The sequence below is a fragment of the Odocoileus virginianus genome, chromosome 17, assembly GCF_023699985.2.
Source record: "Odocoileus virginianus isolate 20LAN1187 ecotype Illinois chromosome 17, Ovbor_1.2, whole genome shotgun sequence".
In the NCBI taxonomy this organism is placed as follows: domain Eukaryota; kingdom Metazoa; phylum Chordata; class Mammalia; order Artiodactyla; family Cervidae; genus Odocoileus; species Odocoileus virginianus.
Window position 1 is genome coordinate 23,591,328 of NC_069690.1, and position 24,767 is coordinate 23,616,094.

Consider the following 24,767-nt stretch of genomic DNA (forward strand, 5'->3'; position numbering starts at 1 on the left):
TACCTGTGCATCCATCACATTAGTACTAGTGCCTACTGAGTGATTCTCATGACCTGCCTATGAGCTGAGAATTATTTGTCATCTTCACTTTACAGCTGAGGAAACAGACCCAGAGAAGTTAGATAAAAGAGAGGCTAGGGCACTTAACCTCTATGCTATATAGCCTTTCTAAAATAAAATACTAGTAAATACAAGAAGCAACAGTTAGAACCCTGTATGGAACAACTGATTGGTTCAAGGTTGAGAAAAGATTATAACAGGGCTGTCAGCTGTCACTCTGTTTGGCCTATATGCTGAGCACATCATGAGAAATACCAGGCTAGGTAAGTTACAAGCTGAAATCAAGATAGGTGGGAGAAACATCTACAACCTCAGATATGCGGATGATTTACTCAAATGGCAGAAAGCAAAGAGGAACTAGAGGGCCTTTTGATGAGGGTGAATAAGTAGAGAGAAAGAACTGGCTTAAGAATTCCAATAAAATAGAGGTGGATATAGTACCAATATTTTGAAGAAAGACAAACCATATAATACACATGAAGTTGTATATTATGATAAAGATTTTATATACACACATAATACATTAAGCCCGTAAGGCAAAAATTAGAAGTATTCTCACTGAGGTCTAGTAACAAAACAAGGATGCTTGCCATGACAGCTATTATGAAAGGAACTGAAGATGAGCAATCATAAAACTAATTTTCTTTGAGGGAAGAAAAATAAAAATGAAAACATATAACATTTATAGTTTTAAAAAACTATTATTAATAAATAATAGTAAAACATTTAACAAAGTTTTAGAAAAACTAAGCAATGTATTCAGGTTTAAAAATATATTTACAGAGGAGATTTGATTATGATTATTGTATAGCTAGGAAAACTAACAAAACCAAATGAAAAACTAAACAAAGAGGGCAATTACAAAATTAAACAAATAACAGCTTCCTTATACATGTATAAACTAATTTTAAAAAGTGGAAAAATAATCCTGTACCCATAAGCAACTCAAGTCTAACAGAAAAATGTCAAGCTAGTCTTAAAAATAAATAAAATGCCCATTACATGGGAAGCCAGATTTTGTTCTTGTCCAACCACCCTTAATCAATCTATAAATTCAATGCAATGCACTCAATCAAAACTGAAAGTACTAAAGGGCAGGGTGAGGGATAGTGGTGAGTAAAACCTGATAAAATGATTCTAGAGCATGTAATTCTAGAGCAAAAAGATGCCAGTGTTTTTTCACTTAATATCAAAATACCAGCATTAATATTTGCATTTTAAAGTGCTCAGAACTTTTAACAAGTTTGTAGAATTTGTAAAAATAATCGTCTCAATGCAAAAGTGTTAACTGTGAAATACCAAGAAAATGTACTTTCATTAAAATATATGTTAAATATACAATCCACTATTAACTGATACAATTAAGATAAGCTACTGAAAACTAAAACACTACATTAAAGTTTTACTTAAAATACACACAGAAAGAAAAATATTTTAAGTTTGAGCTAAAAAAATACAGCTATAGAATCATCTGAATTGTAGAAAAATTTTTTAGCTGCTAAAACTATTCTAACTGCAATTTTGAATAATCCCAGCTCTTATTCAGAAAGGCTGAGGGCTGCAGTTTTGTGTCAAAGAGTGAGCCTACTACAATAAGAGTCAGATCATTTCCCTCCTCTGCTGAAAACCCTTCTCAGCCCTCCACCTCACTTACAGCAGAGGCCCACGTCCTTATAATGGCCCACATCCTCCCCTTTAAGTGTCTAACCGCGTCTCCTACTTCTCTTCCGACTGCTCACCTTAATCTTCCAACATCAACGAGTCTATCATCCCATTAACATAAGTTTCAGAAAGAGATAACATAGAAAACACAAAGAAGGAGGTTCATTTGTTTTTAAGAAATCTAAGAAAATGCTATTCCAAGAAAACTTGACTTTATCTGTCTTGTTGCAATTTTTAACAAAACTAATTTTAATTTTAAAAACTAAGAACATAAATTGGCCACAGTATTTTTCTTACAGCTTTTTTCTTCACTTCTATATTCCTATGCTTTTCAAGCATACTCTTTCATAATTAAAAAAAGTAACTTCTTTAAATGGTTACCATAGCTTTCTGCTTCACCCTCTCAACCCTTTTTCACTTCCTACCCACCTCACCCACAAACTTCCAAAGGATTCAATGGTGGATTAAAAGAAAGAAGGTGGGGGGAACTGCTCTGGGACATTTATTTGGATTTAATTTTAACCTGAACTATTTATAGCACTACTCTTTCCTACCCAACACACTACCAACTCTTTCCCATCATTATTATATGTGCTGTTATCTAAAATAGTCTCATCAACATTTCTACCTTCCATTTTCAAGAGCATCACCCAATGCTACTTCCTCCACGAACCCTTTTTAGCTGAAGGTACCCTCTTCCGCTTATAAAAACCTACAGCACAATAACTTTTTCTTATGGTATATTACTTCCTTGATACGGTTTTGTTGACTACAGGGTCCATGTCTAAATATTTATTTTGTATCTTAGAATATTGTTCAATGTTGAACATTCAGTTAGCAAATGATAGGTGCTCAAAGCATAATTTTATGTTTTTATGCTTTATAATTTTATAAATACAAAAATAATTTAGGTGCAAAGGTGTTTCAAACAGTAAATTTTAAATTCTTACCAATTACTGGCCCTTGATTTAAATCCTTAATTTCCTCTTTAACTTCCTCTAACTTCCTCTAATTTCCAACTTTGCCAGATCAGTTAAAAGCCTTCTAAAAGTTTTGACATTCTAGGTCTTGTCTTTCCAAATCTATGTATCATAGTTCTATTACTTGTTACACAACAACCTGGTCAGAATCTGGGGTTCTATATGCCAAGATCTGTTTCTCCATCAGAGAAACCCTGCTTCTAACAGAAGCTCTGGGTTCACTGATCAGACTTCCTTATCTCCTTTTTTAACCTTTCACCCACCATATCACTCTAAAATGATACTGATATACTTGCCTATTTTAAGTATATGCTCATTTTCAAAATATTAACATAACTAAAGCCAGGTGAGAGTCTGAGTAGATTTCCCAAGCATCTCCAAGATCCAGTTCTCCCTCTAATATTCCCATATTAACTGCCCCAGCTTTATGATCAGTCCTAAAATTGTGATTACAATTTATATATAGTATTTCTCTGTAACTTCTAACCAAAATATAAAAAGGACTTTTTTTTCTATTCGACAATTTTGATAAAGGGACTTTTAGCCACATATTAAAGAAAGCATACCATTTTCAAAACTATAACGTAATATTACAATGTTTCTGATTAGCACTATGAAAATTCTATCTTTCTGGGATGTGCTTTAAGTTAATATTCTGTGTGAGTAGCACCTCTAGTGGCCAGCATCTTTGCAAACAAACGACAGCATAACCAGAAATTACTGAACTGATCCATCTAGCTCAAATGAAAAGCCAGAATTTCCAGATTTAAGGTTTGCACCTAACCCCAACAGTTAGGGGTTTGGAACTTCCCTAAGTTAGGGTTTGGAACCCTAAGCACCCTAAAGGTGCTGCCCAGTTTGGAAGCCTTATCTAAAAGCATGGGCAGCCAGCTCATCAGAGTAACAGGAGAGAAGGTGGAGTAATGAGTCCACAGGAAGATATTCAGGAAGACGGTAGATTTGTATACAGTGTGGAAAATTTTAGTGCTTATCTCATAGGATAAGTACTAACCCCTAACCCAACTTCTAGAGTTAGGGTTTGCACCTAACCCCAGCACCTTTGCATCTAAATTATTTTTGTATTTATAAAATTATAAAGTATAAAAACATAAAATTATGCTTTGAGCATCCATCATTTGCTAACTGAATGTTCAACACTGGACAACAATATTCTAAGATATAAAATAAATATTTAGAGATGGACCCTGTAGACATGGACCCTCTTAAACACAGGAGATTTAAGTTAACTGGTCAAGTAAATAACACTGCAACTTTCTAAACAAATGTTACAACCTTAACAATTTCATACACCAGTTTACAGTTACCTGTGCAAGTGATGAAAATAGTCAACAATTACTGAGTGCTTTGCTATGTTCTATAATCATCCTTTTAGAAGTATTAACCTACTGAATACTCACAAAAATCCTACGACATAAGTACTAAAATTTTCCACACTGTATACAAATCCACCCTCTTCCCAAATATCTTCCCATAGACTCATTACTCCACCGTCTCTGGTGTTACTCTGATGAGCTAGCTGCCCATCCTCCTAGCTAAGGCTTCCAAACTGGGCAGTAATTAGATCCCATCTAATTTCCCCGACTTGTACATTGCTGAAGAAATTCCTACCTCTCCTGTGTCATCAGTTCTTCCCTCTCTACTGAATTCAACCCCATCAACACACATGCTATCATTTTCCAAGCTTTACAAACACACAAAAAAAGCCCACACTCGCTCCAGTTACTGTCCCATTTCTCTGCTCCCCCAGTTTAGGAACACAGCTTTAAGGTGTTATCTGCATTCCTGGTCTCCAGTTTCCCCTTCTATTCCCATGGTCTCCCCTTCTCAAGTTCACACCAGTTTGGCTATTGCCCAGCCACTGGCACTAAAACTGTCCTTTTCAAAGTCTCCACTCACCTCTACTAGGCATTTATCAAGCCTTGTCTCACCTGATCTCCTACTTGACACAGCTGATCTTTCCTCCTTCCTAAAATTTCTTAACTTGGCTTACAGGCCACCATATTCTGGTTTTCCGCTTACCTCCCTGACCACTCTCCCTCACTCTCCTTCCCTAGTTTCTGATCATTTCTCTGACTTTTTAGCGCTGGTGTGCCCCAAGATTTGGTCCTTAATCCCCTTCTCTTACTGACCCTGTCCAGTCTCATGGTTTATATACAATCTATACACTAACGGTCCCCCAGTTTATGTCTCTAAGCCATACACTTCATTCAAAGTGGAAGTCGCTCAGTCGTGTCTGACTGTTTGCAACCCCATGGACTATACAGTCCATGGAATTCTCCAGGCCAGAATACTAGAGTCGGTAACCTTTCCCTTCTCCAGGAGATCTTCTCAATCCTGGTATTGAACCCAGGTCTCCTGCACTGCAGGAGGATTCTTTACCAGCTGAGCCACACTCTTCACTGAATTCCTGATCATATATGATAAACTGTCTCTATGACTTCTTTACTTAATGTCTAATTGCGCTTGTGCTTACTCAGTCATGTCTGACTCTTTGTGACCCCACAGACTGTAGTCTGCCAGGCTCCTCTGTCCATGGGATTCTCCAGGCAAAAATAACTGGAGTGGGTTGCCATGCCCTCCTCCAGGGGATCTTCCCGACCCAGGGGTGGAATCTGAGTCTCCTCTGGCTCCTGCATTGACAGACGGATTCTTTCTCCACTGAGCCACCTGGGAAGCCCATCTTGTCGAATGAAATTTATACCTTCCAAATCAGCTAAGAAAACAAACAAACAAATAAAAAGCAATGAAGAAAACAATCCAGCAGAGTCAAGAATAGACAAAAAAGAGAGGAAGAGAGACACAGAGTAGAGAGGGAGGAACAAGGAAGATCATATGGGCAGAAAGGAAAAGGTGGGAAAATAAATTCATATATATTAAGTTATTACTATAAATTTAAATGGTTTAAACTTAATTCTAAGATACAAACTCATTAAAATTTTAAAATTTGACATTCTACATTCTAGTTATATGCCTAAAATGGCACAAAAGATTGTACGTAAATATGGAAACAATTTAAATATTCATCAATATAGATATGTCAGTTGTCATTCATATGCAGAAATACTCTACAGTAGTTAAATTAGGTCTGTAAGTATTAAGATAGACTAAAAGTTATATTAGAAAAGCAACTTATAAAAGATAATTTGAAATATATAAACTATATATGATATTTGTAGTATCTTAAAACTCACAAAATACTAAGTAAAATTTTATTTATACATGCATATAAAGTTATAAAAACACAGATACATATTAACTTCAAAAAATGATTAGCTCAAGAGAAGAGAAAGTAGAGAATGGAACTGAGGAGTGATTTTTGTAAATTACTACAAATTTTACTTAAAAATATCAGAAGCAAATACAACAAAAGTTATTATTCGCTATTTTAGAATGTGGGTACATTACTGCTTGCCATAGCAGTTTTCTGGTATGCTCCAAATAATTCATAATTTTAAAACAGGAAAGGAGAAACAGGTAAGTAAACATGTTACTAGATAAACAAATACCTATTTTTGAAAATCAGGGAAATAAACCACCTTAATAAGATATAATAATGAAAATATCAAAATATATGACAAAAAGTGAGTTATTCAACCCTTCCTAGGAAAACTAATATGTAACAATAATATTGTCACATATGCTTGTCACATTAGTTTTAGATGTATTAAAAAAGTTAAATGCAAAATAGGATTTAAAAAATAAGCAAGTAATTTTTTTTGTAATGTTCTGGGTCAAAAATAAAGCAACTTTCAGTCAATATAGGTCACCTTACTCCCCTAAACCTAAGTTTTACTTTTGCATTTCAGGCAGACCAGCAGCTTAACCCTCACGACCCATTCAGGGAAACAAAGCAAGTGCTGCTCACACCTCTATGAAAGGTGACCCTGGCTTAAAACTGGGGTACAAACTAGTACAGATTTCATGATGGGCTGAGGTTCCCTGCAGTTAATAACAACTCCATTCTTTCAGCTGCTAGGCTAAAAACTGAAGTCATTCTGGATACATTCTCTCTCTCTCTCTCTCTCTCTCTCTCTCTCTCAAGTCATCCTGGATATATTCTCTCTCTCTCTCACACACACACACACCAGTCCACCTAAAATCTGGCTCATGATAAATCCTGACCACTCTATTTAGCAAATACATCCCCAAACTCAACAATTTATCATCTCCATTGCCACCATCCTGGTCCAAGGGAATGTCCTATCTCTTCTGATTTACTGCTCAAGTCTCATAGACTTTCTGTCCTTGTCTCCCTGTGGTCTATATAGTAAGCATCACAAGTCAAGTGTGATCCTGTTAAAATGTATATCCAATCATGTAAACTCTTATGCTGAAAACCTTGTAATGCTCTGTCTCAGCATAAAAGCCAAAGTACTTACCTATAAGGACCGTACTGCCAACCCTATCTTGCTGTTGGCTGACAAACCAGGCCCCTCCTCCCACCTCGGAGCCTCACTGCCTGGGAAACCTGGCCTCCAGACACCAGTGCTCCACCCTCAACTTTCCATCTTCTTTCCCCACTTTACTTCCTCTTCAGGGTACTTATTACTTAACACACCACATTTTAACTTAGTTATCCATTTGATTATCTGTCTTCCCATACTAAATGTTAAACTCTGTGCCAACAAGATTTTTATGTTCTGTTCTTTAAAGTACTATAATGCTTAGAAAAGCAGGCACTCAAATATTTGCTAAATGACTATAGAATTAAATTTAGACATTAAATTTGATATGTCAGCACTTTGAGTTGAACGTGCTATGTGAGATAGCTTTCACACGATTCAACCACTTAAAAGTGATAAAACTTTAAAACAAGGCCAAGTTCTCTTTTCCTATATAAGAGAGTAAGAGATTTCACTATACTCTTCTTCAACCTTTTTTTCAAGAAGGGGAAAAAGCATGTATGACTGGTAAATTTCTCTTTCACTGGAACAGATATAAACTCTAGAGACTAAAGCTCTAGGGATGCCTCTGGGAAAAAATAGCAATGACTATTAGCCAAAAGAAAAAACTGAGGCAAACAAATATGCCGGTGCTCCTGCTGGTTTCTAAAACAGTACTATGTCCTTCATTTATTGAAGGCAGAGCCAAGGTTATCCTCAATAGTAAAGCATGTTAATGAGGAATAAATAGTAGTCAAAGAGTACCTAGTTATTGCTATTAACACTGAGCACACAACAAGACAATCTGTACTTCAAATAATCTCCAAACAAGAAGCCCAATCAATAACCAAACAGCTTTCACTGCCAGGGCCCGAGTTCGATCCCTGATGGGGAAACTAAGGATCCCACAAACTGTGTAGCATGCTCCCCCCAGATCTTTTCAAACCAAGCCCCAAGCAGATTCAATGTCTTGAAAACATAAATGTTGCCCAATTTGAATTTTAACAGTACCATTTCACTTTCAGCTTATAATGAAAATGAAGATTAAATTTGATTTGCAAGACTTCTTTCAAATTCAATAGCACTGGCTTATTTCCAACAGTCTAAATATTTCATATGTATTACTTTCATTGATTACTTTTAAAAAGTTTAAAAACTAAACATAAAAAAATTAAAAAAGAAAATAAAGCTTCAATAATAGTATAAAAAATTACTTCTAGAAATTACTTATCAGGCATAAAGCCAGCCATTGAATTTATTATTGAATTATCTTTATTCAAAGTACCAAGAGACATACAGTACAGAATTGCTTTTACCATAAAAAAAACTCAATAAATGTTTGCTAACTTACTAAGACTTGTTTACTCGTCTAATAGTCACCTATTACACAATTCTCATCTTACAAGAGAAGATCTGTTGATCTTCAGGTCATGAAATCAGAGACAGCTTCAGTATGCAGATCCACGAGTAAAAATAGAACAAATTCCACAGCCTCAAATTGAGAAGAGGGAGGAAGAACACAGTCATACTTATTTAAGTAAACAACCTATGGCTCTATTCAAAATCATAAAATAGATATTTCCCATAATTTGAAATAGAAGTATTGAATAATTCAAGACAGCACTTTTCAAACTATTTTCACATTATGATTATGATTATAATAGGATGCTCATATCTGCTACTGAGGTTTCAATAACACAGTATTCAGAACTTCTTTATAACTTACCACTTTATTCTCTTTATAAAAATGAATATAAAATACAAGTATCATTTACTACCTAACTGTGAAGACCAATTTTAATTCTCATCTTAGGTGTATTTTCTACCTACTAAAAAGTCTTTAGGTGTAAATCATTCTTTACACTAATCCAATGAACATCAAATATTAATGCAAGTCAACAGTATGAACATTACACCCAGACCTCAACTGAAATAATCCTAAATATACGGATAAGACAGCTAACAAACTCAAGTTTCATGGTCCTTCAAAGTTAGTAAGATACTGTGGTCTCATCTTAACTCATACTTTAAGTAAGAATTTAGAAAGGAGGAACAGAGAAAATGAAGAAAGATGCCTGAGAAAAAGATACTAAAGAGGAAGAAATACAACTGTAGAAATTTGAGAAAAGGACTACTTAGCTCTTGTAACCTTCTAGCAATTCCCTTACATTCCTACCAAAGATTTAAACTTAGCAGCTACTTGAACAATGCCATCCATTCAAGGTATATTTTCTGACTGCCTACTATATGTCAAGCAAAGTACTGTTATGTGCTAGTAGTATAATGCAGTATTCATTAACACTATTGTCAAATACTTCTGGTTCTCCTTCCCATGCAGGCACACAATTAACATACATTGCTTGGCCCCCTTGAGTTTGAGAGGCCCCCTGTGTCTAGACTTGGTTGGTCAATGACTTCTAACTGAAGTGCCTCCATTCACTTCTGGCCAGAGCATTCAACTGCTAATCGAACAAAACCTCCAGAAAAACACTACCTCTCTGGCAATGTTTGAGATGGTGGCTGGACTTCTACTGAGTAATCTCAACAAGCAGAGACCTCTGTCAACCTGAGCCAATAAGGAATAAACGTTGTGTTTGAAGCCACTGTGATTTTCAAGTTTATGTGTGTTTTTTTAACCACAGCATAACCTAATCTATTAACTAACACAGAGTGAGCAATACAAGTCTTTTTCTTTCAAGCTACTTATCGCTAAGCTAGGTCTCCCTAACTTCACCCTGAAAAAGCTTTTTTTTTTTTTAAAGACAAATACAATTATGTATTATTTTAGCAAATTTCCGCCCAACTATAGAAAACTTTCTAAGTCCTGATTTTATCAATGAACCTAATGGTTATTCAATTTCTTTGATTCCTACGAACTTAATAAATGTACTGATGTCTTCATTCAAGTGATTATTTTTTGGAATTGGATCAATTAAGTTCAGGAACCCTGACGCAAACTAGTAGACTGTCCGTCACGGTTCTTGGGAACCGGTCAAACATCACTACAGTTCTAACTGTTCAACTATACAAGCATCCAGTCATCCATATGGTTACCATGACTGTCGGCAGCTTAACAGAGTCACTACAAAGAATTATATATGACTGAAGAGAGAAGGATAGGAATAGGGATTAAGAAATAGGATACTAATAGCAGACTGACAGCTAATAATCACACATGGAGGCAAGAGCAAACATGTACACAATAATCATGGTCAAGTACAAAATGATAAATGCTTTACGGACAAAGAAAATACTAAGTAGAGAAGGTAAAAGTTCACTAAAAATACATCAGGCCCTACTTGAGACATGCGCTCAATGCAAACAACCCAGTGCAACTTATTCTGGCAAAGGACAGGGATTTCTAAAAAACAAAAACATATGAACTGGTCCTTTACCTTAAAGGATGAGTTTATTTTACTAAGCAAAGATGGGGAAAAGATAGGAACACCCCCAAATAAAATGTATGTTATACAGAGAAACAAAGAGTACAGTACAGAAAAGACATTTTTCCAAAGGGAAGTTGCTCAATCAGAATGTTTAGGGTTTGTTCTTAATATCCTGTCTTGCCCTCAAGAATAAAGTGCTTTACAAAGAAACATAGAACACAAATATATATAAATTAAGAAATAGATGAGAAAAAGGGAAACAAGGTAGGAACATTAAGTGAAATCAGAAATAAGAGTAATATAAAAAACACATTAAAAATACGTATCAGAGTCCTCTACATTCACAAGGTTAACAGCCTACAATTTCAGCTCCAAGCTAATAGGTGCTTAATTTTTGATGAGTGACTAGTTCAATTAATTCAAGATTTCTAGCAACTGATATAAAAAAAATATAATCAGATGGTCACACAACTAATTATCACTAAGGTTGAAAAAATTATTTTTCTGATTAAATAGAATTATCTGCACTGCTAACAAAAAAAAACACACTTACTCCTAAAGGTCCCCTTAAAAAGGACAGTGTTATAGAACATCCTCACAACTCTCAATGAATCCCACAGGGTTGCTGCTGACAGCATTATCTCCACAGGAGGCGACAGAGGAGTGTCTCTCCCCGAGCCCAGTTCAGTAAAGACAGACACCCCTTGGAGAGTAGGTGCACAGCAGGGTAGGTGTCTGAAGCAGCAGTCTGAGGACAATCTAATGGTGTCCGTAACACTGATATTTAATTCGTTGCAGGAGGAGAGGACAAAGGGAAATCAGCAGGCAAGTGGTTTCAAACCTCAGAATCTAAATTAAGAGACATATCTTCCTCTCCTCCACTAAATGGACACTTCTGAATGTAAAATTTCAGAGGATCCCAGACTAGGCTATCCGTTTAAGGACCCCTTGCACTTCCCCGGCAGTCCAGTGGTTAAGACTCCGCCCATCCAATGTAGGCAGGGGAGGGTAAGTAAGTAATGGAATAAGTAAAATTAAATAAATAAGTAAAAATTTTCAAAAATCACTCTAAACACTCCCTCTACAATGTATGACAAAAACCACTACAATATTGTAAAGTAATTAGCCTGCAACTAATAAAAATAAATGGAAAAAAAAGCAAACAAACAAAAAATAAAAAAAATAAACACTCCCTCTATAAAGAGGGAGTGGGTTTTTTGGTTTTTTAAATAAAAATAAAAAGAACCTCCAGAGAAAGAGACTGACTGCAGAGACTTTAGTCAATCCTCAAAAACTAATTTAATCTTGTTTATTGTAACTGAATATGGTAGCAGCAAATTTGAGACTATACTCACTAACCAAGTAGCAACAGTACAGATATGTATACTCTATGTGACCAACAGAGCAAAAACACCGACAGTAGAACACACATCTTCGAGGGAGCCTTAATGAGCTCTTATTACTAAAGAGAAGATATTTCAATGGATACTTAGAATGGCTTAACAGGCTTCACTGACTCACGGCAGCACCACCCCTAGCCATTCTGGATCTCTTTTTGGTTTACTCAATTGTCCCGGCCTTTTCAAACATCTGGCTAGTTCCTATAATAATACTTTAGTCTTAGCTTGAACTTCCTCAGCGATGCTCTTCCCAACTCCTGCTATATGAACCTGTATATTATGGCAATTACAAATTTAACTATCTTCCATGCTAAACAAATGAACTTTGTTTAAGAAGCAATTTTTTCAGTGTCTCCCAAGCCCACTAATATTTAAAGTCAGCATTCAAATATACCTGAAGAACAAGACTACCTCTGATAAAAAGTAAATTAGGCCTAGAAATTTTTCGATATCCTTTCTTATACACAAATGAGTAAATTTCTATCCCTTATAGTATGGCTCAGCTAACTAGCTAACAATGCTGTCAAGACACCACCTTGAACATTTCAAAACAAGTAACAAAGCATTCACAGAGTGCCTGGTTTTGAGGAGTACTTCTGCTGTACTCCCCCAAATTAAACTACTTATAAAAATGTGCACCCAGGGACTGAAAGAAGCAACTTATAATTAAATGGCAGGGCCACTGTTATTTATTTAAAACATTCACTAGATAATATAACCATATCATCTTCAAGATAATACTGCCTTCCCAAACTCTATAGAGAAAAAGTTTCTATACAGCTCATTCGTAAGTGGAATTAGACCATGAAGGAACCATTAAGAAGACTGACCAGACCATTCCATCCTTTTACTCGTGTTAATTATTACCTGGCCCATAAAGAAATAGTCTCCAAGGACCCTAAGAACAAACCATATGGTAAATAGAAACATTATCAGTCAAGGTTCAGGGTGCAGAAAACAGAAAATATATTTGGTGCTTTAAGGAGAAGGGACTTAATGAGAACTTCGGGGCTTACAAAATTATTGAAATGGCTAAAAGAGTCTGAGTTAGAGAAAGAACTTTCAGTATGACAACCATGGAAATGTAGAACTGACCTAACAGCAGCCCTGGAGCTAAGAATTCAAGAACAGAGAACCGCAACAGAGATCCAGATTCACAACCATGAACCAAGGAGAACCCACTGTAATGCTTCTATGCAACACTGTACTGCAAACCACGGCCAGCATAAGAAAAAAAGTACTTTAAAAGCATAAAAATTGAAGAAGTAAAATGGTGTTTATGTGGGGATTACAGCTGTGTATGTAAAAACTCCTAAGGAAAATATAAAAAGGCTACTAGCGTGCTCGCTTCGGCAGCACATATACTAAAACTGGAACGATACAGAGAAGATTAGCATGGCCCCTGCGCAAGGATGACACGCAAATTCGTGAAGCGTTCCATATTTTTCTCATGTCAATGTATGGCAAAAAACCACTACAATATTGTAAAGTAATTAGCCTCCAACTAATAAAAATAAATGAAAAAAAAAAAGGCTACTAGATCTAGTAACTCAATTCAGCAAGGCTGCACAGTTCAAAGACAAAATACAAAAAAAAAGTCAGTTGTTAAACGTCCATCAACAGAGGAATGGATAAAGATGTGGTACATGTGTGTGACGGAATGTTACTCAGCCATAAAACAGAATGAAATGCGCCGTTTGCCACAACATGATGAACCTAGAGACTGTCAGTCTAAGTGAAGGAAGACCGAGACGAGTATCATGGTATCACTTCTATGTGGAGTCTTTTTTTTAAAAAATGGTACAAATAAACGTATTTACAAAACAAATAGTCATACATGTAGAAAACAAACTTATAGTTATGGGTGGGTGTGGAAAAACTAGGAGATTGGGACTGACATATGAACACTACTATACACAAAACAGATGACAATAAGGACCTACTTATATAGTACAGGGTACTCAACTCAATACCCTGTAATGGCCTATATGGGAAAAGAATCTATAAACAAGGAGTTGTGTGTGTAACTGATTCACTTTGCTGTACACCTGAAACTAGAATATTTTAAACCAACTACACTTCGATAAAAATTTTAAAAAAGAAAAAGAAAAAATATCAATTGTATTCCTACAGGAAATACTTAGGGATACACATAACAAAGCTGCAAAATCTATATAGCAAAAACGACAAACTAGCTAAAATTTTAAGACTCTAAATGGAGAAATATACTATGTTCATGGAAGACTCCATATTGTTAAAATGTCAATTCTCCTCAAAATAATCTATATATTCACTGTAATTTCACTCAAAATCACAGTAAGTTTTTCTGTATAAATTGTGTCAAACTGACTTGAAAAGACCTTTAAAAGCCTAAATAATTTTTAAAAGGAAAAGAAAGTTAGAAGACTTACAATATATGATTTTAGGGCTTATTACACAGCAATAATCAAACTGTGATACTGGCATAAGGACAGACATATATATCAATGGGGAAGAAATGGCAACCCACTCTAATATTCCTGCCTGGGAAATCCCACGGACAGAGAGACCTGGAGGGCTATACTCCATGTGGTCACAAAGAGTCAGACACAACTTAAGAGACTAAACAACAACAACAACAACTGAATAAATAGTCTCCAAAGACCTAGAACAGGTTGGTCAACAGATTTTCAACTAAATTTCCAAGGTAATTCAGTAGGTTTCGTGTTTTTAACAAACGATGCTGAAATATATGCTACAACACAGATCAGTCTTAAAAATATTATGCCAAAAAAAAAATATATATATACTATGCCAAGTGAAAAAAGCCATAACAAAAGAATCCACATTTTATTATCTCATTTACATGACATGCCTAGAAAAGGCAAGTTCATGGGGACTGAAAGTAGATTTAGTAGTCGCCGGGGTGTGGGGCTGGGAAAGGGGAGTGTCTTCTAATGGGCATAAGGTTTCCTGCTGACGTGATAGAAACGCTCTAAAATTACACTGTGATGATGACTGCACAACTCTAAACATACTGACTGTACACTTAAAATGAGTAAATTTTATGGTATGCAAATTAGGCTTCAATAAATCTATCATAAAAAATAGACTTTCACTGGGAAGGTGGAGCAGAGACTAAGCTCTTGTAAATTAAGAATACAATTGCCAAATGAAAATTAAAATGGCCAGTCTGAACAAACCAGGCATGGTTGAAGACCAAGTCACTAATGTGGAAAAAAGTGCAGGACATCTTCTCCATGATATAGTAAACAAAAACAGAAAATGGACAATGGAAATAAGGAGACAAAGAAAAGTGATCAAACACCTGACTAGTGTGTTTGGAGCTCCAAACACAATGCAGGGAAATGTAGACGATGACAAAATAATACAAGAAGGAAATTTCTGAACTAAATACACACCTAAACCTTCAACCTAAAAGAGCCCACCGAGAGCCTAAAACAATGAATGGAAAACATTTACACTTAAGAGACACATATGGGTAAAATTACAGAACTCCCAAGTATGAAGAATATCCTTTAGAACTTCAAAAATTTATCTACACAAGAACAAAACTTAGACTGACATGAGCCATTCTTCTTCACTGTCTTCTCATAAGGAATGTTGGATACTACAATGAAACCTCATCAAAGTTCCACGGGGAAAAAATTTTCAACTCAAGAATTCAATTCCCAGAAAACCTATCAAATGTGAGAACAAAATAAAGGCATTTTTCAATACGCAAGGACTCAAAATTCACCTCCCATACAATCTATAAATTTAAGAAATACGAGAAATAGGACAACATGGGTTATGAGAAAACAATAGTTGCATAGGAGCCAGAATAACTAAGTGAAAGTGAAGGAAGTAAGACTTTGATACTTAAAGATTCTCCATTAACAAAGTTTCAGTGACTGGAACTACAGTGCCTACTTAGGTACAAAAACATATTTGGTATTATAATGAATACACTGACAAATTATATAAATGCCATTTTCTGGTTCTTCTTTAAGACTAGACAAAACATTATTTCAGTTATAAAAAAAGAATGTAAATGCTATAAAACTTGACAACATAAAAACAGTTAAAAGCTGCATGGGGGGGGGAGGAAATCATTGAACAGTAAGTGAACTAATTTCTTTACCTTTCATAGCAAGAACTCTTATGTAAGGTGAAAGTGAAAGTTGCTCAGCCGTGTCCAGCTCTTTGCGACCCCATGGACTACACAGTCCATGGAATTCTCCAGGCCAGAATACTGGAGTGGGTAGCCTTTCCCTCCCCTCCTTCAGGGGATCTTTCAACCCAGGGATTGAACCCAAGTCTCCCACACTGCAGGCAGATTCTTTGCCAGCTGAGCCACAGGGGAAGCCCTTATGTAAGGTAGATAAATCATTAATAAAGCCAACCATTAGAAGAGCTACATATATAAAACAAAAATCAAGAAAGGGAATTAGAGTTTAAAGCTACATCTTTCTTTTTAATGGATTATTTATTCAAGGATCTTGGGGGGGGCCTCAATTATTTATTTTGGGGCCAGGCCAGCACATGTGGGATCTTTGTTCCTCCACTAAGAATCGAACCAGAGACCCCTGCATTGGAAGTGCAGAGTCTTAACCACTGGACCACCAGGGAAGACTTCATCTTTCATAGTGAGAAGTTAGTAATGGATTAAGAGGTATCATATAAACTATTGTGGTAACCAGAAGCATGAACTATAAATTCCCTTTGGGGGAGGAAAAGGAGGGAGGTGAATGGATGGGAAACTTATTTTTCATTTTATTCTCTCTGGTAGAACTTATATTTTTGTCGTGAGTATGCAATATTTTTACAATTTAAATAAGCATTTTAATAAAAACTGAATTTTGTTTTAGCCATACAATAGCAGACTGTATTTGAAAAGAATAAAATAAGTTTCTACGTACCAATACATAAAGATTAAGTGAAAAATCAAGAGTCAGAACAACACATTAGGATGGTATCATGTTTAAAACAAAATGTGTGATACAGCCACCATGGAAGACAATTTAGCAGTTTTTTATCAAGTTAAACAGTCTTGCCATACAATTAGCAATTGTACCCTAGATATTTATTCAAGGTAATTGAAAATTTACTTCCACACAAAAAAAATACTGTATATTAATGTTCACAGCAGCTTCATTCACAATCACTAAAAATCAGAAACATCAGCATGAACCTAGGGATAACTTAATACATATATAGATGGACATGCAGAAACAGTATAGATATGTACATACCTAAGTTAGTTAAATACACCTATCTGTGTATGTGTGTATATTTCTGTCCTATAAGGTAATGAAGTCCAGTAGTTAAGAGCACTTTCAATGTTCAGATCTTGGTTTCTGGATACTATCCATGGAGAAAGAGCTGACTTGAAGGCTGGGGCAGAGAAAATATAAGACAGGCCTGACACATCCTATAGTCATCAGAAAACAAGGAAGTGCTTAAAAACTAAAAGGCTGAGTGCATGTCAAAGGAACATAGGAGCGAACCTGAAAGAATTCCCAATGACCAAAGCTGCAACAATTTAGGGACAAAAGTAATGATATACAGAATAAAATAAATATATGATGACTAACTTATGTCAACATTCCTGGGCCATGGTACTCAGATTATGTGGTCAAACTTACCCCAGATGTGTCTGTGAAGGTGTTTATTTTTTTAAATGAGATTACAATTTAAGGCTGTGTTGGTCAGGTTTCTCCACTGCAGAGTTACTGTTTTTCCTGATAGCTCAGTTGGTAAAGAATCCGCCTGCAATGCATGAGACCCCGGTTTCAATCCCTGGGTTGGGAAGATCCCCTGGAGAAGGGAAAGGCTACCCACTCTAGTATTCTGGTACTCAGATTATGTGGTCAAACTTACCCCAGATGTTTCTGTGAAGGTGTTTCTTTCTTTAAGTGAGATTACAATTTAAATCAGCAGACTTTCAGTGAAGCAGATTACCCTCCATAATGTGAGTGGGCCTCATCCACTCAGCTGAAGGCCGTAATTCTGAAAACGACTGGCCTCCCCCCAGAGAAGTTCTGCCAGCACTCTGCCTCAGGACTTGCACTACAACACAGACTCATCTCCAGGCTTCCAGGCAGCCCTGCAGAATTTGGACTAGCCAGTTCCTACAATCACATGACACAGATATATCTGTATATCCTCCTACTGGTTCCGCTTCCCTGCAGAATCCTGCTTAACACATATTTTAACTCCCAATTATAAAATATATAAGCCCATGCTGAATAAATGATTGAATTAACAAATAAGTGGGAGAAGTGACAAATCTTCCTTACAGATGAATTCTAAATAATATAAGTAGAGAGTGGCCCCTTCAGGAGGTGAGGCCTAGTCCTTCCTTCCCACATGAGTGGGGACTGAACTTTATTGAGCAGCAAAGATAAGATAGGAAAAGAGAGAAACAGTAACTTTGCAGTGGAGAAACCTGACCAACACGGCATTAAACAAAGGATCCAGGTTCACATCACCAGTACTGTTGTGTGGTTAACGACTGGCATGTGATGAGAAGGGCACTTTACCTCTGTGGTATTCTTTTTGAAAACACCAGTCTAATTAAGAAAAAAACTTTAGACAACTCCAGTTTGAAGAACATCCTACAAAATACCTGACTGGTATTCCCCGAAATTGTAAAAGACACAAAAAACAAGGAAGCTGAGAGACTTGCCAAGGACAGACCAGACTTAGGACAACTACATGCAAAATGCGGTTATCTTGGATGGGAGACTGGAACAGAAAAACGTGTATCAGGTAAAAACTATGGAAATCCGAGGCTTCCCTGGTGGTCCAGTGGGTTAGACTCCATGCTTCCACTGCCAGGGACATGGGTTCGATCCCTGGTCAGGGAACTAAGATTCCCATATGCCATTCGGCATGGCCCAAAATAACTATGGAATTTTGAATGAAGTATGGAGTTTAGTTAAATAATCTATCAATACAGGTTCATTAATTGTGACAAATGAACCACACTAATGTAATGTGTTAATAATAGGGAAATCTGGGTGCAGGGTGTATAGGAACTCTATCTTTAGAATTTTTCTGTAAATCTAAAACTCTTCTAAAATCACGTTTATTTGGGGGGGGGGGCCTATCACAGTGGCACTGCTTCCCCCAAGAGCCATACCATATGCCTCAGACCCTGAAGAGAGCAGCAGGAAGCAAAGCACCCTCACCCGTGCCACGGCTGCACCCACAAGAGTTAAATATAAACCAAACTGGATAACGACGGTTTTGTTCTTTTTCCACCAAGCAAATGCTAAGGGCAGAAACTGCAGCAAAGGTATAATCCTAAGGGAGAGATGTAAAAACAACCAGAAGAGACACTGAAAAATACAGTGTTTCCCTGGGGAATTACCACAACACAGATGTTCACAGCAGTTTGAATAAAGAAGTGAGCAAAGCCCAAAAAGTCCTACATGGCTAGTGATGACAATATAACCCATCCTACGCACTATTTTTCATGTTTAGAAAAATAAATATTATCATAATAGGTAAAAGAGTATTAAGGAAAGTCTCAGAGTAACACTCCTCCTGACATAAGCCATGAAGTAGATATTTTAGTCTTAGAATCCTGTAGCACAAAAGTTGAGAAAGACAATCTCAAAATATCAGGTAAGGCCACAAGCAATATTAGTTCTCCTTCCAAAAGTCACAAAGTTTTCAAAGTTTAAATATGCTATTGTATAAAAACCAGTAGTCTTGGTAATAAGATGACCTGAGTTTAAAATTTCTGTCATTTACTTGCTAAATAAATTTGGGAAAAAAAGAACTTCTTGATCTTGAAGATTTCTTAAAGAGAATCAGTATGTAAAAGGAACTTTAACAAACTCTACTTTGAAGAGCATGATTTTCACTAAAATCCTTAATATTAAAGGTTCTTCTTTCAGAATTTCAATTTACAAAAAAGGCAAAATGAAATGAAAAGAAAGCATCAAATGTTAAGAGGCTGCAAAGGGATGGTTGATGTTTGTACCATGTTTTATCTTTTCCAAATCTATAATAAATATGTTCATTTTATTAATTAGAAGTTACATTTTAAAACATTTGTTGTTTTTCTTCAGTCACTTAAGTCCTATCCAGCTCTTTGCAACCGCATGGACTGTAGCCCTGCCAGGCTCCTCTGTCCATGAGCTCTCCCAGGCAAGAATACTGGAGTGGGTTGCCATGCACTCCTCCAGGGGATCTTTCTGACCCAGGGTTCGAACCCAGGTCTTCTGCCTTTCAGGCAGATCCTTTACCCCTGAGTCACCAGGAAAGCCCCATTTGGTCAAAGCTATACTTTAAACAAGTGAAGGCAGGAATGTAAGAAGGGTAAGAATGTCTATACAAATGTGATGAAGTATATATATTCTAATTATCAACCAGTATGTTTATAAAAGTCTACACTCTATTCTAATTATCAACCAGTATTTGTTTATAAAAGTCAACACTCTCCACTAGACAGGGAAGCCAGGAAATTGTATCATGAATCTTTGGATCCTTAGGGCCTGCCATACAGAAGCAACTAAATGTTTACTTTATGGAAGTTTCTAACTGTCTCACTTTTTACCTTAAAAGCTTCAGTTCACATGTGCTAAATTAATAGGGCAGGTGAGGGGTCGGGTGGATCTAGTACAGTAATTTTAATCTATCCAATAAATATTTATTGGTTGCTTGCTGTTTCACTCTTCCAGGCATCTGCGATAAGTCAGTTAATAAAAATAAAACTCTTTGTCCTTATGGAGAGACTGTAGTCTAGTATTATTCTCTACTCTGCCCAAAGCAGTGCTAAAGTGTGGTCCATTAACTGGTGCCAGTGTATCAAACTTACTGGTCCATGACCATCAGTCAGAGCAAGCATTTAGAAACTCAGAGAGCAATATGATAGTCATTTTATCTGATGAATCTAATATTATAAAGTATTGACTAGAATCTATATTTCATTTTTCTAATAATTTGTTTATTGTTTTTCAAAGAATCATTATATAATGAATTGGAAAATTTGTTAAACCTGGTCTTTTACCACAGATAAGGAGAAGCACTGGTCCAACATACCTTGACCACATCACTGCTCCCCTCCTCAGTAAGATTCTGTGCTTCAGTATCTTTATGGTCTTCCACAAATGAAACCAACCTTTCCAAATACTGTTTTCCCACTGGTTCGGCTCATCACATACTCCAACCACAGTGAACTGCTTTCAGCGCAGGTCATCTGTCTGGCTTGTGCTTCTCTCTCAGCCTTAAATACTTTGCTAAGTTTACATGATCAAATTTTATATATCCTTTTCAAGTCAAGCACAAATGCCACCAATTCCTCCGAAGCCCTCCAGGTAGAAGCAAACACTCCCTGACTTCCCTCTGGCACAGCATTCTAAAGCAACCCTCTGATAGAATTTTCTATAGACTATGAGTTTCTGGAATACAAGAATAATTTATTCATTTGGCATCCCTATATAACACACAAAACTGTCATCAAATTCGCTGAATGAATGATGTAAGAGATGACATTACATGTGCAGAAGTCTCACTCAAGAGATCAGAAAACCCTCTAAAGTTATACCCAAAACTGTGTGTGCCTTTTCTAAGGGAAGGTCTAACGTTTACTAGATTCTCAAAGGAGTCTCAGAAGTCCCAAATGTTAAAGAAACCACTGATAAGGGTTTCAATTTCATTAGCAGATATATTTCTGCCAGCCAGCTCCATCAGGGTTAGCTCCAGGGAATACCAGACATAATAAAAACCTCAATTGTGCTCAGTTGTTCAGTTGTGACTCTATGGACTGAAGCCTGCCAGACTCCTCTGTCCATGGAATTCTCCAGGCAAGAATACTGAAATGAGGTTGCCACTTTCCCCCTTCAGGGGATGTTCCCGACGGAGGGATCAAACCTGTATCTCCTGCATAGCAAGTGGAATCTTTACCACTGAGCCACCAGGGAAGCCCCAAACCTCAATTTCCTTATCTCAGAAAGGTGATAATGTTTACTCCACAGATTTGCTATAAGAACTGAATTTGACCACATATGTAAAGTCCTAAGATCATGAAGAGTAACTTGTTTCCTTTCTGCCCTCCTCTCACTTTTATATACTCATGAAGTAAGTAAGCAGACAGGTTCTTTACAAAATTTCTTAAATTACAAATTACTGCCATCCCTCAAAAGCTGTGTCCAGACTATTTTCTTGGAAATCTTCAATAGGGTTATCAATTCAGTTCAGTCGCTCAGTCATGTCCGACTCTTTGCGACACCACGGACTGCAGCATGCCAGGCTTCCCTGTCCATCACCAACTCCCGGAGTTTACCCAAACTCATGTCCATTGAGTCAGTGATGTCACTGAGCCATCTCATCCTCTGTTGTCCCCTTCTCCTCCCACCTTCAATCTTTCCCAGCATCAGGGTCTTTTCTAATAAGTCGGTTCTTGGCATCAGGTGGCCAAAGTATTGGAGTTTCAACTTCAGCATCAGTCCTTCCAATGAATATTCAGGACTGATTTCCTTTAGGATGGACTGGTTGGATCTCCTTGCAGTCCAAGGGACTCTCAAGAGTCTTCTTCAACACCACAGTTCAGAAGCATCAATTCTTCAGCACTCAGCTTTCTTTACTGTCCAACTCTCACATCCATACATGACTACTGGAAAAACCATAGCTTTGACTAGACCAACCTTTTCGGTAAAGGAATGTCTCCGGTTTTTAATATGCTGTCTAGGTTGGTTATAGCTTTTCTTCCAAGGAGCAAGCATCTCTTAATTTCATGGCTACAGTCACCATATGTGGCGATTTTGGAGCCCAAGAAAATAAAAGTCTGTCACTGTTTCCCCATCTATTTGCCATGAAGTGATGGGACCGGATGCCATGATCTTTGTTTTCTGAATGTTGAGTTTTAAAGCCAACTTTTTCACTCTCCTCTTTCATTTTCATCAAGAGGCTCTTTAGTTCCTCTTTGCTTTCTGCCATAAGGGTGGTGTCATCTGCGTATCTGAGGTTATTGATATTTCTCCCGCAATCTTGATTCCAGTTTGTGCTTTATCCATCCCAGCATTTCCAAACACCTCATTTGTTTTAAGTCTCTCAACATTAGATTTGTGTCATGTTAAGTAGTTCTAATTACTAATTTTCTACACTGATAAATGTCAAGAATTTTTAAATATTTAATAAGTTAATGCTCTTAAAGAACTGACATCTTGATTCTGCTATATCCAAATTATAGCTCCTTCCCTATGATTTCCCAGGCTTCACTGTACCCTCCCATAATTAATACTCCTTCCTCAGTCTTTCTGCTCCTTCCACTTGTGCTTATGTACATATACAGCATTATATTGAAGAAAGTAGTGAAAACCACTAGACCTTTCAGGTATAACCTAAATCAAATCCCTTATGATTATACAGTGGAAGTGAGAAATAGATTTAAGGGACTCAATTTGATAGACTGCCTGATGAACTATGGACAGAGGTTCGTGACATTGTACAGAAGACAGGGAGCAAGACCATCCCCAAAAAAAGAAATGCAAAAAAGTAAAATGGCTGTCTGAGGAGGCCTTAAAAATAGCTGTGAAAAGAGAAGCAAAAAGCAAAGAAGAAAAGGAAAGATACGCCCATTTGAATGCAGAGTTCCAAAGAACAGCAAGGAGAGATAAGAAAGCCTTCCTCGGTGGTCAGTGCAAAGAAATAGAGGAAAATAATAGAATGGGAAAGACTGGAGATCTCTTCAAGAAAATTAGAGATACCAAGGGAACATTTCATGCATAGATGGGCTCAATAAAGGACAGAAATGGTATGGACCTAACGGAAGCAGAAGATATTAAGAAGAGGTGGCAAGAATACACAGAAGAACTGTACGAAAAAGATCTTCATGACCCAGATAATCACGATGGTGTGATCACTCACCTACAACCAGACATGCTGGAATGTGAAGTCAAGTGGGCCTTAGGAAGCATCACTATGAACAAAGCTAGTGGAGGTGATGGAATTCCACTTATTTCAAATCCTAAAAGATGATGCTGTGAAAGTGCTGCACTCAATATACCAGCAAATTTGGAAAACTTGGCAGTGGCCACAGGACTGGAAAAGGTCAGTTTTCATTCCAATCCCTAAGAAAGGCAATGCCAAAGAAAGTTCAAACTACCACACAATTGCACTCATCTCACATGCTAGCAAAGTAATGCTCAAAATTCTCCAAGCCAGGCTTCAAAGGTACGTGAACTGTGAATTTCCAGATAGTCAAGCTGATTTGGAAAAGGCAGAGGAGCCAGTGATCAAATTGCCAACATCCACTGGATCATCAAAAAAGCTAGAGAGTTCCAGATAAACATCTATTTCTGCTTTATTGACTATGCCAAAGCCTTTGTGTGGATCACAATAAACTGTGGAAAATTCTGAAAGAGATGGGAATACCAGACCACCTGCCCTGCCTCTTGAGAAATCTGTATGCAGGTCAGAAAGCAACAGTTAGACATGGAACAACAGACTGGTTCCAAATAGGAAAAGGGAGTACGTCAAGGCTGTATATTGTCATCCTGCTTATTTAACTGATATGCAGAGTACATCATGAGAAACACTGGGCTGGAGGAAGCACAAGCTGGAATCAAGATTGCTGGGAGAAATAGCAATAACCTCAGATATGCAGATGACACCACCCTTATGGCAGAAAGTGAAGAACTAAAGAGCCTCTTGATGAAAGTGAAAGAGGAGAGTGAAAAAGTTGGCTTAAAGCTCAACATTCAGAAAACAAAGATCATGGCATCCGGTCCCATCACTTCATGGCAAATAGATGGGGAAACAGTGGAAACAGTGACAGACTTTATTTTCTTGGGCTCCAAAATCACTGCAGATGGTGACTGTAGCCATGAAATTAAAAGACGCTTACTCCTTGGAAGGAAAGTTATGACCAACCTTGATAGC

General features: G+C 36.9%; 1 protein-coding gene and 1 non-coding gene across 2 annotated transcripts in view; one reads left to right on the forward strand and one right to left on the reverse strand.

The window, feature by feature from the left end:
- Positions 1-24,767, reverse strand: part of UBE2G1 (ubiquitin conjugating enzyme E2 G1) — an 88,026-nt gene that overhangs the window by 53,757 nt on the left and 9,502 nt on the right. The window lies entirely within an intron of this gene.
- LOC139039222 (U6 spliceosomal RNA) lies at positions 13,232-13,338 on the forward strand. Its single transcript, XR_011492545.1, has one exon. It is a non-coding gene; the product is annotated as a U6 spliceosomal RNA (small nuclear RNA).